Source organism: Salmo salar, chromosome ssa25 (genome assembly GCF_905237065.1).
Source record: "Salmo salar chromosome ssa25, Ssal_v3.1, whole genome shotgun sequence".
In the NCBI taxonomy this organism is placed as follows: Eukaryota; Metazoa; Chordata; class Actinopteri; order Salmoniformes; family Salmonidae; genus Salmo; species Salmo salar.
Genome location: NC_059466.1, coordinates 4,965,335 through 4,980,919, shown reverse-complemented (window position 1 = coordinate 4,980,919; position 15,585 = coordinate 4,965,335).

The following is a 15,585-nucleotide window of genomic DNA, read 5'->3' as shown; positions in this document are numbered from 1 at the left end:
ATGGCCACTGTGTTCTTGGAGACCTTTAAAGCTGCAGAAATTGTTTGGGACCCTTCCCCGATTCTGTGCCCCGACAAAATCCTGTCTCAAAGCTCTACGGACAATTCCTTCGACCACATGGCTTGGTTTTTGCCCTGACATACACTGTCAACTGTGGGACCTTATATACAGACAGGTGTGTGCCTTTCTAAATCATGTCCAATCAATTGAATTTATCACAGGTGGATTCCAATCAAATTGTAGACACATCTCAAGGATGATCAATGGAAACAGGATGCATCTGAGCTCAATTTTGAGTTTCATAGCAAAGGGTCTGAATAATTATGTAAATAAGGTATTTCTAAAACCTGTTGCATTTAGCTGTTTTTTGGTTATTTGTGATGCATGTGGTTGGTCGGAAAATGGCTATCTGGCTACTTTTACGATATACTCCTCTAACATAATCTAATGTTTTGCTTTTGCTGTAAAGCCTTTTTGAAATCGGACAACGTGGTTCGATTCAGGAGAGGTGTATCTATAAAACGATATAATTTGAAAAAAAAATTGAAAAAAAAAAAGTATTACATTTTGTTATGCTAATGGGGATAGGATTTTTCGCTGGATGTCCGTCCCGCATACGGGACGGAGGCCGCACAGGGGTTAAACAGCATGATCATTACACTGGTGCACCTTATACTGGGGACAATATTACTATGCCCTCCCAGGCCTAACCATTACTGCACCCCTGCCCAGTCATGTGAAATCCATAGATTAGGGCCTAATGAATTTCTTTTAATTGACTGATTTCCTTATATGAACTGTGTAACTCAGTAAAATCTTTGAAATTGTTGCATGTTGCTTTATATTTTTGTTCAGTATAGTTAGTTAAATAGTGCAGGTACCGATTTGGTTAACTATCTGCATTGACCCTTTTTGCAGTAACTTTTTTTACTCAACACATATGCTGCTGCTACTATATACTATCTGTCACCTTATTCCTAGTTATATGTACATATCTACCTCAATTACCTCGTACCCCTGCACATCAACTCGGTACTGGTACCCCTTGTATATAGATAAGTTATCATTACTCATTATGTATCTATTATAAATGTTATTATTACGTTTTTATTTTTCTATTATTTCTCAATATTATTTTTCTCTCCTTTGTTAGGAATGGCCCGTAAGTAAGCATTTCACTCTTGTTTACGAAGCATGTGACCAATAAAATGTTATTTCATTTACTGAGAGTGAGTGGATGAGGAGTGGGTTTGAGTGTCTATGGAATGTACCACAGCATTGAAAATAGACAATGCTCATCTCACAACAATCACTGATAGCAGGTCAATCAGTAAACCCATTGTAACAGATTATGGAAATTCCTCACATATTTTGTTGTTTTGGCCCTGTACTCCAGCACTTTGGATTTTAAATTTACAGACGCACAAATATCATACCCACCCCAAAAAAAATGGTTATGGTTAGCATGTCTTGGAGGTATGATATTTATGCGTCTGTAACTTTCTCACTTTTTCACATTATTCACGATTCATTAAGGATTATCCATAATCATAGTAGCATCCACATTAATGTAAAAGTGTTTAGAGACATTTATTTTCTTATTTACAATAAAAGTGACTCCAAAATGACACAATACATTATTTACCATTCATTTCTATTGGCCACAAAATAATCTAAAACACAACCAAAACAAACAGCAAATGCTTCCAAAAAATGTGTAGAGTCACAAGCTTGATGTAGTCATTGCGTGCTATGAATAATGGACCAAATACTTAACTTTTACTACTTTAATGCACATAAGTGAATTTGTCCCAATACTTTTGCTGTAATTTCCAAACAGTTCACCCGATATGGATGAAAACACCCTCAAATTAAAGCTGGCAGTCTGCACTTTACCCTCATATCAAATCCAAAGTGCTAGAGTACCGAGCCAAAACGACATAAAATGTGTCACTTTCCCAACACTTTGAGCTCACTGTACATCCCATTTTTTTTAAATGTGCACTATTAGACATATTGCTATGTACCTTGCAAGATGCTGTTGTATTGCCCTCCGAAATATTACAAAGGGCATGACATGGGCAAATATATATTTCTGATTTATAAATATCAAGTCAGGACAGATTGGAACAGGCACATTGTAACGGCCGTCGTCAGAATTAGACCAAGGTGCAGCAGAGGATGTGTTCATCATTAGAATTTTAATTCAAAAAAAGAGAACACTTTACAAAAACGAAACAAAAACGACCAGAAACAGTCCTGTCAGGAAACACACTGAACAGAAACAATTACCCACAAAACCCAGGAAAAACATGCTCCTTATGTGTGACTCCCAATCAGCAACAACGAACTTCAGCTGTGCCTGATTGGGAGCCACACACGGCCCAAAACAAAGAAATACAAAAACATAGAAAAAGGAACATAGAACGCCCACCCAATGTAACACCCTGGCCTAACCAAAATAAAGAACAAAAAACCCTCTCTATGGCCAGGGCGTTACACACATATTTTGGAAGATCACAACAACTACTCGTTATTTATTGTTGATTGTTGTTTTGTATTGTTTTATTGTTTTGTTGCCTACTATCTGATGTAATCTAATCATGTTCTGAGGTCAGTTGCAGGTTTTCATCAACTTTAAGTGGAATGAAAAGCTCTTTTGAAGACTTTGATTTTGTTGTGCTGCATTAGCAGCTCCGAAAGGTCCAAGACTAGACGTTGCTTTTGGTTTCAACATAAAAAGAAATGGACGTTACATCACTTTCTAAATAAGTTCATGAATTAGGGAAATTGTTCCTAAACTGGTCGCCATTAAAAAAAGAGAAAAATGTGTTTCATCTATTAATTTGCCTGGAGATTATAATCTTGGCCATATTGACTTGAACATGGGAATGAGGGTTTGTGTTGTATTTGGGCAATTTTTTCGGTCGGTTGCTAATGTTTGGCTAGACAAAGGTTATTTTAGCCTCTCATATGGAGTAGTGGAAACCAGGGAAATCATGGACATCAGCAAGCCTTCATTAGGCCAAGGTCATTATACTAGTTCTCTTTTATCCTTTATCCTAACCCTGTGCGTATAGGAGGTAATGCTACGATATCACCCAAGGCCTCACCTTTGAACACACACACATACACACAACATTTTACATCACATTATCTGTGGCTTGTTCGGTGGCCGCTTTGCTCTGCTTGCTGTTGAGGAAGGCTGATGTTGCTTCGGTAACGGATCAGAGGGTATTGTTAATACACAAGATAAGGATTAACTGCTTATAAACTGATATTACTTAGCTAATAAATTAGTAAACACTTTGTGAAATATTGTTATAATTTATCAATGAGCATCACTGTATGCACACACGAACACACGAACACACACAAACACACACACACTAGTGTCTGATATTCTTTTACGTTTCATAAGTGGTGTGTGTATGAGTCTCTTATTCCTAACTTGCAGCATTTGATCGGAATTGGGGTCACATTGATGTTTCTGCTATATAGTGAGTTTATGAATGACTATCTTTCATAAAGCCTGACATAATACACCTTTTAGACACACAGGAAGATATACTTCAACACACAAGAGGCCTGGCTAAGTGATCGGTGAGTCAAATTGTTTTGTGAATACAATCTGTTTTGGACTGTGTCCATGAAAGCTTTGTAAAGACTGAAATAATGAACAGCAGAATCATGCTTTATTATTTTATGAAATCGCCTCACAGCTTGACATAGTAAATACATTGTAGTCAAGGTTACACTACAATAATGCACTAAGTTACAATAATAATGCCATTACTTTCAAAGGAACTCTATCCCTCAACTTACGGCAAAAAAAAAAAACTCTCCCCACATTTAAAGTCAATGTTTCTAATGAGCATCACAAGACAATTGGACCTTATTTTATTGCTCCATCAAAAGCGGGTAACTGTGATCTTCTAAGGGGGGAAAAGTTATCTTAATCTCTGCCAGAGAATGTCTCTTCAGAGTCTCTCAGCAGCCTGGTCTGATTTTAAACCCTCGCCTCTGATCTGATAGATGCTACCACCAAAAACTGGACTGCATATTAACAAACCCCCTCTATGGTACATGCTCTAGTCTACACAGTGCAGAGTGTGTGCGTGTGTACGTTTCTGCGTGCGTGCGTGTGTGTGTGTGTGTGTGCGCAAATGCATTTGGCAGTACCAGACTCCAGGCAAATGGCTCTAGTCCAGTTGGGTTCAGGAGTATGTTAAAAAACCCTCTTTCAAATATATTCCTGGAGGTATGCACTTGCCAGCGTTATTCAAACAAACAGAAATATCCTTAAAACTCTTCCAACTCGGCCTGCTGCGCTGCGGCGGCAAACACATACTGGCCTGGCACACACTTCAGATGCTGACATCACATGATCTCTGGGAGGAGCTTTGAGTATCGCCCCAAATCCTTGGTCTTGCATGATACGCTTTTACAAAGTCTCCTCTTATTGTTTCTTATCTAAAACACAAAGAGAACCACTTTCTTCCTCTTGGTTAATAAAGTCTGTCTGTCTGTCCACAGTATGAAGTGTCTCCATGTTTAGTTTAAAGCCATGAAGCCCTACATACACACAAACATGGCCTTGTGGGTTGATGAGGCCATATGAGAACTGACAAATGCAAGCTCTCTCTCTCTCTCTCTCTCTCATACTTTATTTGAATACATCAATCAAATTTACATTAAAAAAGAAGGTCCTTGTATGCTTGGTTCTCAAGGGTACAGAAAGCACCTCCTTCTCCAAACACACTCTTAGAAAAAAAGGTGCTACCTACAACCTTGGTTCCATGTAGAACCCTTTCCACAGAAACAAAAAGGGTTCTTCTATGGGGACAGGCAAAGAACTCTTTTGGAACCCTTTTTTCTAAGAGCGCAGCTAGGCTACCCACGACAGCTGAAACAGAGGAGTACCTAGCCAACAGCTTTGCCTTAATCTTTGGCAGGCCCGCAATCTGGAGGACACGCACTGCAAGCCTGTGCACGTGGCCGAGACTGCCAAATATCAGTGCCACCAGCTTGCACCTAAACCAGAGGCTGTCCAAGCGTGCCACGAGGGGCTATTATTTAAGAAGCTTGTCGGCAAAGGCATGCTCCATGTAGCCATCAAATGAGCAGCCCACTTCCAAAATGAGCACCTCCCTCTGGCCTTCCCCCACAACAACAACATCTGGAGTACTTGGCACAAGGGAAAACACATCATCAACATCAAACCAGCTTCCTCTTACACAATAATGTTTAGGGATGTGTGCTGTTGGTGAGACTACCTATTTCACCTCGCTGGCTATCAGATCGACAAGGTGGTCATGTCTAGCAATGTACAAATTATTGTATAAACAGCAATCATTCACAACATTGGCAACAGACTCCATTACAATTGACTCTTGTAGAATACAAAATGGGACATGATTTGCAGGGTACCAGAGAGCTAGGTTATATTTGTCGGGAAGAGCTTGCAGCCTCGCCTTAACAGTGAAGGTTTGAATGCCCTGGTACATGGAATGGGAGACAGAGGTCAGCACAGTCTCACGTCTCCACAGGCAGAGGAGCTTGGCATTGGCTTCCTGTAAAAGGATAAACAGTAGTCACCTGATCAGACAGGATCAATGGAAAGAAATTACATTAACCAGGCCTAGGACTTGGCCTTTCATGGAAAGATGTGTAGTTGTGTGTGTGTGTGTGTGTGTGTGTGTGTGTGTGTGTGTGTGTGTGTGTGTGTGTGTGTGTGTGTGTGTGTGTGTGTGTGTGTGTGTGTGTGTGAAATTGTTAGTGAAAAGGATGACTAACGTTAGCAGTGATTTTCTTTTGCACAGCCACTAGGTACCAAACTGCAGCCCTCAAATACAACTGCTAGCTCCAGAACACAGCATGTCAGAAGTAACTCAACAGTGAACTTTTCAGAGTCAATTGCTGAACTGTATCCTTCACATTATGGACCAATGTATGAACAGTGAGTGTTGGGCTCAAATCTATCCCAGTTTTTTTCGTATGTGTGTGTGCGTGTGTGTTTGTGTGTGCATGAGTGTGTACATGTGTGTGCATGTGTGTGCACGTGTGTGTTGTGTGCATGTACAGTGCATTCGGAAAGTAATCAGACCCCTTGACTTTTTCCACATTTTGTTACGTTACAGCCTTATTCTAAAATGTATTATATCTTTTTTTCCCCCCTCATCAATCTACACATAATACCCGATAATGACAAAGTAAAAATATAGTTTTTTTTGGCAAAACCCCCCACAAAAGACAGAAATATCACATTTACATAAGTATTCAGACCCTGTACTCAGTACATTGTTGAAGCTCCTTTGGCAGCGATTACAGCCTAGAGTCTTCTTGGGTATGACGATACAACAGAAATACCTTTTTTACATAAGTATTCAGACCCTTTGCTATGAGACTCGAAACTGAGCTCAGGTGCATCCTGTTTCCACCAAGAACCCGATGGTCACTCTGACTGAGGTCCAGAGTTCCTCTGTTGAGATGGGAGAAACTTCCAGAAGGAAAACCATCTCTGCAGAACTCCACCAATCAGGCCTTTACGGTAGAGTGGCCAGACGGAAGCCACTCCTGAGTAAAAGACACAACAGCCCGCTTGGAGTTTGCCAAGAGGCACTTAAAGGACTGAAACCAAGATTGAACTCTTTGGCCTGAATGCCAAGCATTACGTCTGGAGAAAACCTGGCACCATCCCTACAGTGAAGCATGGGGGTGGCAGCATCATACTGTGGGGATGTTTTTCAGCGACAGTGACTGGGAGACTAGTCAGGATCGAGGGAAAGAGGAACGGAGCAAAGTACAGAGAGGTCCTTGATGAAAACCTGCTCCAGAGAGCTCAGGACCTCAGAATGGGGTGAAGGTTCACCTTCCAACAGGACAACGACCCTGAGCACACAGCCAAGGCAATGCAGGAGTGGCTTCAGGACAATTCTGAATGTCCTTGAGTGGCCCAGCCAGAGCCCAGACTTGAACCCCATAGAACATCTCTGGAGAGACCTGAAAATAGCTGTGCAGCGACACTCCCCATCCAACCTGACAGATCTTAAGAAGATCTGCAGAGAAGAATGGGAGAAACTCCTCAAATACAGGTGTGCCAAGCTTGTAGCTTCATACCCAAGAAGACTCAAGGGTGTAATCACTGCCAAAGGTGCTTCAACAAAGTACTGAGTAAAGGGTCTGAAGACTTATGTAAATGTGATATTTCCGTGTTTAAAAAAATAAGAATTTGCAAACATTTCTAAAAACCTGTTTTTGCTTTGTCATTATGGGATTTTGTGTGAGGGGGTATTGACGATGGGAAAAAAAAATGATTTCATAAATTTTAGAATAAGGCTGTAATGTAACAAAATGTGGAAAAAGTCAATGGGTCTGAATACTTTCTGAATGCACTGTATTTGCATAGTATTTTAGTGTGTTTATGAATGTGTGCATATACAACATGTGTGTGTCCACACTGTCTATTTAAGTGTATTCAATGTGCAGGAATGTACAATTGTGATTGGTTAGTTTTTCCTAACATCTATTGTCATAATTATGGCTTATCATTAAGCAAGCTAGGTTTGCACGGCAGGGAAAATAGGTTTAGACACCCAGTTGTGTAAAGTAATGAAGTAGAAATACTTTGTTACTGTACTTAAGTAGTTTTTTTGGGTATCGGTACTTTACTTTACTAATTATATTTCTGTCGACTTTTAGTTTTATTTCACTACATCAAAAATTGAAAAAAATATACTTTTACTCCGATACACATCCTCTGACACCTTCGTTACTCGCTACGAAATCAAATCAATCTGAAGCTGGAAGAAAAAAATTAATTACGCTGGAAAAAATATGCAAGCAAAATCGGTGAGTTGGCACACTGATGGGTGAACTTGTTTTGCTAGGCAGCAGGAACGCCAGCATCCCGGAGTCGCCTCTTCACTGTTGACGTTGAGACTGGTGTTTTGCGGGTACTATTTAATGAAGCTGCCAGTTGAGGACTTGTGAGGTGTCTGTTTCTCAAACTAGACATTCTAATGTACTTGTCATCTTGCTCAGTTGTGCACCGGGGCCTCCCACTCCTCTTTCTATTCTGGTTAGGGCCAGTTTGCACTGTTCTGTGAAGGGTGTAGTACACAGCGTTGTACGAAATCTTCAGTTTCTTGGCAATTTCTCGCATGAAATTGCCATCATTTCTCAGAACAAGAATAGACTGTTGAGTTTCAGAAGAAAGCTTTTGTTTCTGGCCATTTTGAGCCTGTAACCGAACCCCCAAATGCTGATGCTCCAGATACTCAACAAGTCTAATGAAGGCCAGTTTTATTGCTTCTTTAATCAGGACAACAGTTTTCAGCTGTGCTAACATAATTGAAAAAGGGTTTTCTAATGATCAATTAGCCTTTTAAAATGATAAACTTGGATTAGCTAACAACGTGCCATTAGAACACAGGAGTGATGGTTGCTGATAATGGGCCTCTGTACGCCTATGTAGATATTCCATAAAAAATCTGCTGTTTCCGGCTACAATAGTAATTTACAACATTAACAATGTCTACACTGTATTTCTGATCAATTTGATGTTAATTTTAATGGACAAAAAAAGACGTTTTTTCTTTCAAAATGAAGGACATTTCTAAGTGACTCTAAACTTTTGAAATGTAGTGTATTTATATCTAGTCAAAACTGGATATTTTTCCTCAAAACAAACGTTGTAAAAGTATGCTAGACATTTATAGAATAAATCATACCTAGTTTGATGTTTCTTTGACAAACGGTGAATTAGTTATTGATTTTTACAATTTTAAATGGCTTTTGGCGAATGTCTGATGAATGTCCGAATGTGTGAATATAAAACCAACTTTACCTCGGTGCTAAAATGTGCCCTTGTTAACAAGCTAGCTAACTGGTAGTTTCCGAATCTGGGCACATTTTAGTCAGCTAATGTTAGTGTAGACAAATACCTTTTCTCTAAAAACCTGGTCAAACTAGCTAGCTAACTAATGTTAGCTTTCAAATCTTAGCTAACACCAAGTTAGCTAGCTATTTTATTCCCTATGTTAGTTGATAAAGTTGTTCTTACCTTGCTAATTACTGTAGACTCAAGTTATTGACATAACCTACTAGCTAGAGTAATTAACCTTTTTTTCTCATTGTAATATTAAATGGTTGTCACAATCTCTCACTTAACTAATGTTGTTTATACCTTTAAATTAGGAACCTATACTTTAAGTATTTGGTGATGGTAGTTATCTAAGTAACTGTCTTTCTCTTTTCCTTTTCTTCTTATTTCAGATAAAGCATGTACACCATTTTAAGAAGTATTGAGAACTGACGGCAAACACTGAAGAGAAAACATGCCCCTAAGACTTCCTCCACCATCAAGCAGAGTACATTACAGAAAGACAGTGTCTCAAAAATCCATTGACAAAGCTGTGGTGAAGTATGTGGTACAAGGGCTCCAACCATTTGCTGTTGTAAAACAAGAACTGTTCAGAGAGTTTGTCCAGGATCTGCAGCCTAACTCAAAGATCTTATCAAGGCCCACACTACGCTCCAGGATTGATGAAGCCTCCAAGGAAAGGAAGAAGAAGGTGACTGAGGCCTTGAGAGTAGTTGACCACATCGCCACCACCACTGACTGCTGGTCTGTAAGAAGACGGAGCTTCATTGGTGTTGCAGCCCACTGGATAGACCCTGACAGTCTCAACAGATGCTCTACAGCCCTGGCCTGTGAACGGTTGAGAGGATCGCACACCTTTGATGTGTTGCCAGGCACCTTAAATGACATCCATTCTGAGTTTGAAATCTGGGTTAAGATTGTGAGAACAACAGCAGACAACGGCTCTAACTTCTTGAAAGCTTTCCAAGTTTTTGGAGAAGATGAAAACAACGAGAAAGTGGAAGCAGTGGGTGGTGAAGCAGCTCAGCCAGGACAGGAAGATGGTGATGATGAACAAGAAGAGAGTGAAGAAGTGGAGTTTGTTGATGTGGCAACGATCCTGAATGAAGTTGATGGTTTTGAGTACCAGCTGCCGAAGCACCAGCTCTGTGCTTGCCACCTACTCAACTTAGTATCTACAGTCGATGCCCTGAAAGCAACATCCAGTGAGGCTCGGAAAAAAGTGTCCCGTTCAACATTTGGCAAGTGCCAAACACTTTGGATCCAATGCGTAAGATCCACACAAATGATAGAAGATACTTGCGATCTCCAGCTGCTGCGCCCGATTGCTACAAGGTGGAACTCCTGGTTCATGGCTGTAGAAAGACTCCTGAGGATTGTCAAAGACAAAGGAGAGGCGGCCTTCAGAGTTCTCTGCACAGACTTCTAGGTCCCAATGTAAGAAAGGATTATATATTATTTTGTCATAATTTAAGGTCTTGAATGTTGTCTAAATCTGTTGCAGTGTTTCCTGACCTTTTGCTTGGGGACTAATAACTGTTTCACATGTTGTAGCCATACACTATTATTGATCCATTTAGTCAACTACTCATCCAGCCATTGATTACTGTAGTTAAATCAGTTGAAATGGTTAGTGGTCCCCTTTGTATAGGGTTAGGAAACACAGTATTATATATATATATATATTAGTTTTTTTTTCTTCATAGGTTCAATCCAGCTGATCTCGCATTCCTCACAGAGTATGCTGCCACCATGAGCACAGTCACAAAGGCCATCAACATCCTGCAGACTGAAACCAATGTCCAGATGGGGTGGCTACTTCACACTATCAACCTGCAGTCCACAAAACTTGACCGAATCAAGTTGTCCCTGAAGTAATGTTGCCTCTGGTAGATGCGCTACAACTGGGACTGAAGAAGCGCTTCAGCCACATGTTTCACGACCCTGACCTGATAGGAGCTGCAATATTTCTCCCCAAATTCACAACAACGTGGACAAAGGATGACGCACCATCAGAATGGGTAATTCAGAGTAACAGTATTTTATTATTCATCAACAACTGTGTATAGTGTACATTTTTACATTTTATAGATTTGAGAACCACCCATTTAAACTACATTCCTGACTTTGTGGTTCATTCCAATGGGTAGCCTACTTAGCCCTGTTGCTTGGTTTATGTAAACTCAGCAAAAAAAGAAATGTCCCTTTTTCAGGACCCTGTCTTTCAAAGATAATTTGTAAAAATCCAAATGACTTCACAGATCTCATTGTAAAGGGTTTAAACACTGTTTCCCATGCTTGTTCAGTGAACCATAAACAATTAATGAACATGCACCTGTGGAACGGTCGTTAAGACACTAACAGCTTATAGACGGTAGGCAATTATGGTCACAGTTATGAAAACATAGGACACTAAAGAGGCCTTTCTACTGACTCTGAAAAACACCACAAGATATATTCCCAAGGTCCTTGCTCAGCTGTGTGAATGTGCCTTAGGCATACTGCAAGGAGGCATGAGGACTACAGATGTGGCCAGGGCAATAAATTGCACTGTCTGTACTGTGAGACGCCTAAAACAGTGCTACAGGCAGACAGGAAGGACAGCTGATTGCCCTCGCAGTGGCAGACCACATATAACAACACCTGCACAGGATCGGTACATCTGAACATCACACCTGCGGGACAGGTACAGGAGGGCAACAACAACTGCCCGAGTTACACCAGGAACGCACAATCCCTCCATCAGTGCTCAGACTGTCCACTATAGGCTGAGAGAGGCTTGACTGAGGGCTTGTAGGACCATTCACAGTTCAGCTCAACATTTTTTTTGTCAAGGGAGGCCAGATGCTCGCTGGCTTCCCTTGGCTTCAATGCTATGGACGGCAACAATGTCATACTCGTTTGGACCAGACAGCATCAGATAGATGGCCTACACATAGAGAGACAGAGGGGCCCTGTTTCGCTGTTTTGCTCACTCGGATGCTTTCTCCCTCAGCCTCTTGCGAATTGAAGGAAAAATATGAAACACAGAGAGACGAAAGATAATATATATTTTTTTCAATAGTTTGGGGAAGCCTGGCTTCCCTTGGAATCCATGAATACAAGCCACTGGTCATTAGACTAAAACATGTTACCACTACCATCTGCACTGTGGGAGCTGAAAGAGCAGGTTTCAATCAAGCAGTGGCTTATAGCCTTTTACTGTTTGCTGTAAGTGTGCAGTTTATGCAGGTGGGCAGTGGACTACTAGCCTTGTAATTACCAAACTGATTACCACCTTAGCTGCATAGTTAAACAGAATGTAAGCTTGCGAGACTTCCGGATGGTTGTATTAGGTTCGTGGACTACAGGGGCGCAATCTCAACACTAGATGGCAGTGTATCCTGTGTGTACTTACTGTGCTGGCAAGAGCTTCCTATTGGCACAGTCAACACTAGACAGAACAAAATATTTGAGTTAAAAATGATTTGAGACACCAGGGTTACGAAAACACAGCAACAAACAAATAACACCGGACAAAATGTTTAGATGTTTGAATTAGCCAACATTCCTTTTTATGCGAATTTGAACATTGAATTAAAACAGATATTGTGATAATGAAAACGAAAATGAAATCAAATGGTATTTGTCACATGCGCCGAATTCAACATGTGTAGACATTACTGTGAAATGCTTACTTACAATCCCTTAACCTACAATGCAGTTTTAAGAAAATATAGTTAAGAAATGATTTACTAAATAAATGAAAGTTAAAAAAACGTAAGTAACACAATAAAATAACAATAATGAGGCAATATATAGAGTGTACCGGTACTGAGTCAATGTGCAGGGGTACAGGTTAGTCGAGGTAATTTGTACATGTAGGTAGGGGTAAAGTGACTATGCATAGATAATAAACAGTGAGTAACAGCAGTTTAAAAAGAAAGGGGGGGTCAATGCAAATAGTCCGGGTGGGCATTTGATTAATTGTTCAGCAGTCTTTTGGCTTGGGGGTAGAAGCTGTTAAGGAGCCTTTAAGACAAGTTAGGTTTCCATCCAATTGGCGACAGATTTTGATGAGAATATTAGACAATCTGCATAAACAAAATATTTTTCCACCTGTGGTGTGATTTCTCCAAATGGACTTGTTCCTAATAAAAATCAGTGCGTAATAATGTAGTACTGTTTCACTTAAAGTTTCATTTACCGTATAAAAATCTAAAGTTCAATGTGTTTCCATTGCATTTTCAACTCTACTGTTTTGTCACAAAAACTGTTGCATTAAATAGCAAATGTCCCAACTCTGGTCTTGGCACCTGCACTCTAGCCAACAGCTCAAAGATAAAATAAAATAAAATCATATTTTATTTGTCACATGTGCCGAATACAACACCTTACAGTGAAATACTTACTTACAAGCCCTTAACCAACAACACAGTTTTAAGAAAAATAACTAAATAAATAACAAATAAAATAGTCTGGGTAGCAATTTGATTAGATGTTCAGTAGTCTTATGGCTTGGGGGTAGACGCTGTTTAGAAGCCTCTTGGACCTCAACTTGGCACTCCGGTATCGCATGCTGTGAGGTAGCAGAGAGAACACTCTATGACCAGGGTGGCTGGAGTCTTTCACAATTATTAGGGCCTTCCTCTGACACCACCTGGTATAGAGGTCCTGGATGGCAGGAAGGTTGGCCCCAGTGATATACTGGGCCATACGCACTACCCTCTGTAATGCCTTGCGGTCAGAGGCTGAGCAGTTGCCATACCAGGCAGTGATGCAACCAGTCAGGATTCTCTCGATGGTGCAGCTATAGAATCTTTTGAGGATCTGGGGACCCATGCCAAATCTTTTCAGTCTCCTGAGGGGAATAGGTTTTGTTGTGCCCTCTTCACGACTGTCTTGGTGTGCTTGGACCATGTTAGATTTTTGGTAATGTGGACACCAAGGAACTTGAAGCTCTCAATCTGCTCCACTACAGCCCTGTCAATGAGAATGGGGGCGTGCTCGGTCCTCATTTTAATGTAGTCTATAATCATCTCCTTAGTCTTGATCACGTTGAGGGAGAGGTTGTTTTCCTGGCACCACACGTGCAGGTCTCTGACCACCTCCCTATATTCTGTCTCGTCGTTGTTGGTGATCAGGCCTACCACTGTTGTGTCATCGGCAAACTTAATGATGGTGTTGGAGCCGTGCTTGGCGGTGAGTGAACAGGGAGTACAGGAGGGACTGAGCACGCACCCCTGAGGGGCCCCCGTATTAAGGATCAGCACGGCGGAAGTGTTGTTACCGACCCTTACCACCTGGGGGTGGCCCGTCAGGAAGTCCAGGATCCAGTTGCAGAGGAAGGTGTTTAGTTTCAGGGTCCTTAGCTTAGTGATGAGCTTTGTCTTGAAAGCTAAGCTGTAGCCCATGAATAGCATTCTCACATACGTGTTCCTTTTGTCCAGGTTTAAAAGGGCAGTGTTGAGTGCAATAGAGATTGCATCATCTGTGGATCTGTTGGGGCGGTATACAAATTGGAGGGGGTCTAGAGTTTCTGGGATAATGGTGTTGATGTGAGTCATGACTAGCCTTTCAATGCACTTCAAGGCTACAGATGTGAGTGCTACAGGTCGGTAGTCAGTTAGGCAGATTACCTTAGTGTTCTTGGGCACAGGGACTATGGTGGTCTGCTTGAAACATGTTGGTATTACAGAATCAGACAGCATGCTCGGAGTACATATCCTGGTAATCCGTCTGGCCCTGCGGCCTTGTGTATGTTGATCTATTTAAAGGTCTTACTCACATCGGCTGCGAAGAGTGTGATCACACAGTCGTGCGTAACAGCTGGTGCTGTCATGCATGTTTCAGTGTTACTTGCCTCGAAGCGAGCATAGATTTTTTGCTTATCTGGTAGGTTCGTGTTACTGGGCATCTCTTGGCTGTGCTTCCTTTTGTAGACTGTAATAGTTTGCAAGCCCATCCAACGAGCGCCGGAGCCGGTGTAGTAAGATTCGATCTTAGTCTTGTATTTGCGCTTTGCCTGTTTGATGGTTTGTCTGAGGGCATAGCTCGATTTCTTATAAGCTTCCTGGTTAGCGTCCTGCTCCTTGAAAGTGGCAATTCTACCTTTTAGCTCAGTGCGGATGTTGCCTGTAATCCTAGGCTTCTGGTTGGGGTATGTCATCGATGCACTTATTGATGAAGCCAGTGACTGATGTGCTGTACTCCTCAATGCCATCGGAAGAATCCTGGAACTAATTCCATTCTGTACTAGCAAAACAGTTCTGTAGCTTAGCATCTGCTTCATCTGACCACTTTTGTATTGACCGAGTCACTGGTCAAATCAAATGGCATTTGTCACATGAGCTGAATATAACAAGTGTAGACCTTACCATGAAATGCTTACTTACAAGCCCTTAACCAACAGTGCAGTTAACCTGTTGTGGTATAGGGGGCAGTATTTTCACAGCCGGATAAAAAACGTACCCGATTTAATCTGGTTACTACTCTTGCCCAGAAACTAGAATATGCATATAATTAGTAGATTTGGATAGAAAACACTCTAAAGTTTCTAAAACTGTTTGAATGGTGTCTGTGAGTATAACAGAACTCATATGGCAGGCCAAAACCTGAGAAGATTCCATACAGGAAGTGCCCTGTCTGACAATTTGTTGTCATTCTGTAGCATCTCTATCAAAAATACAGCATCTGTGCTGTAACGTGACATTTTATAAGGC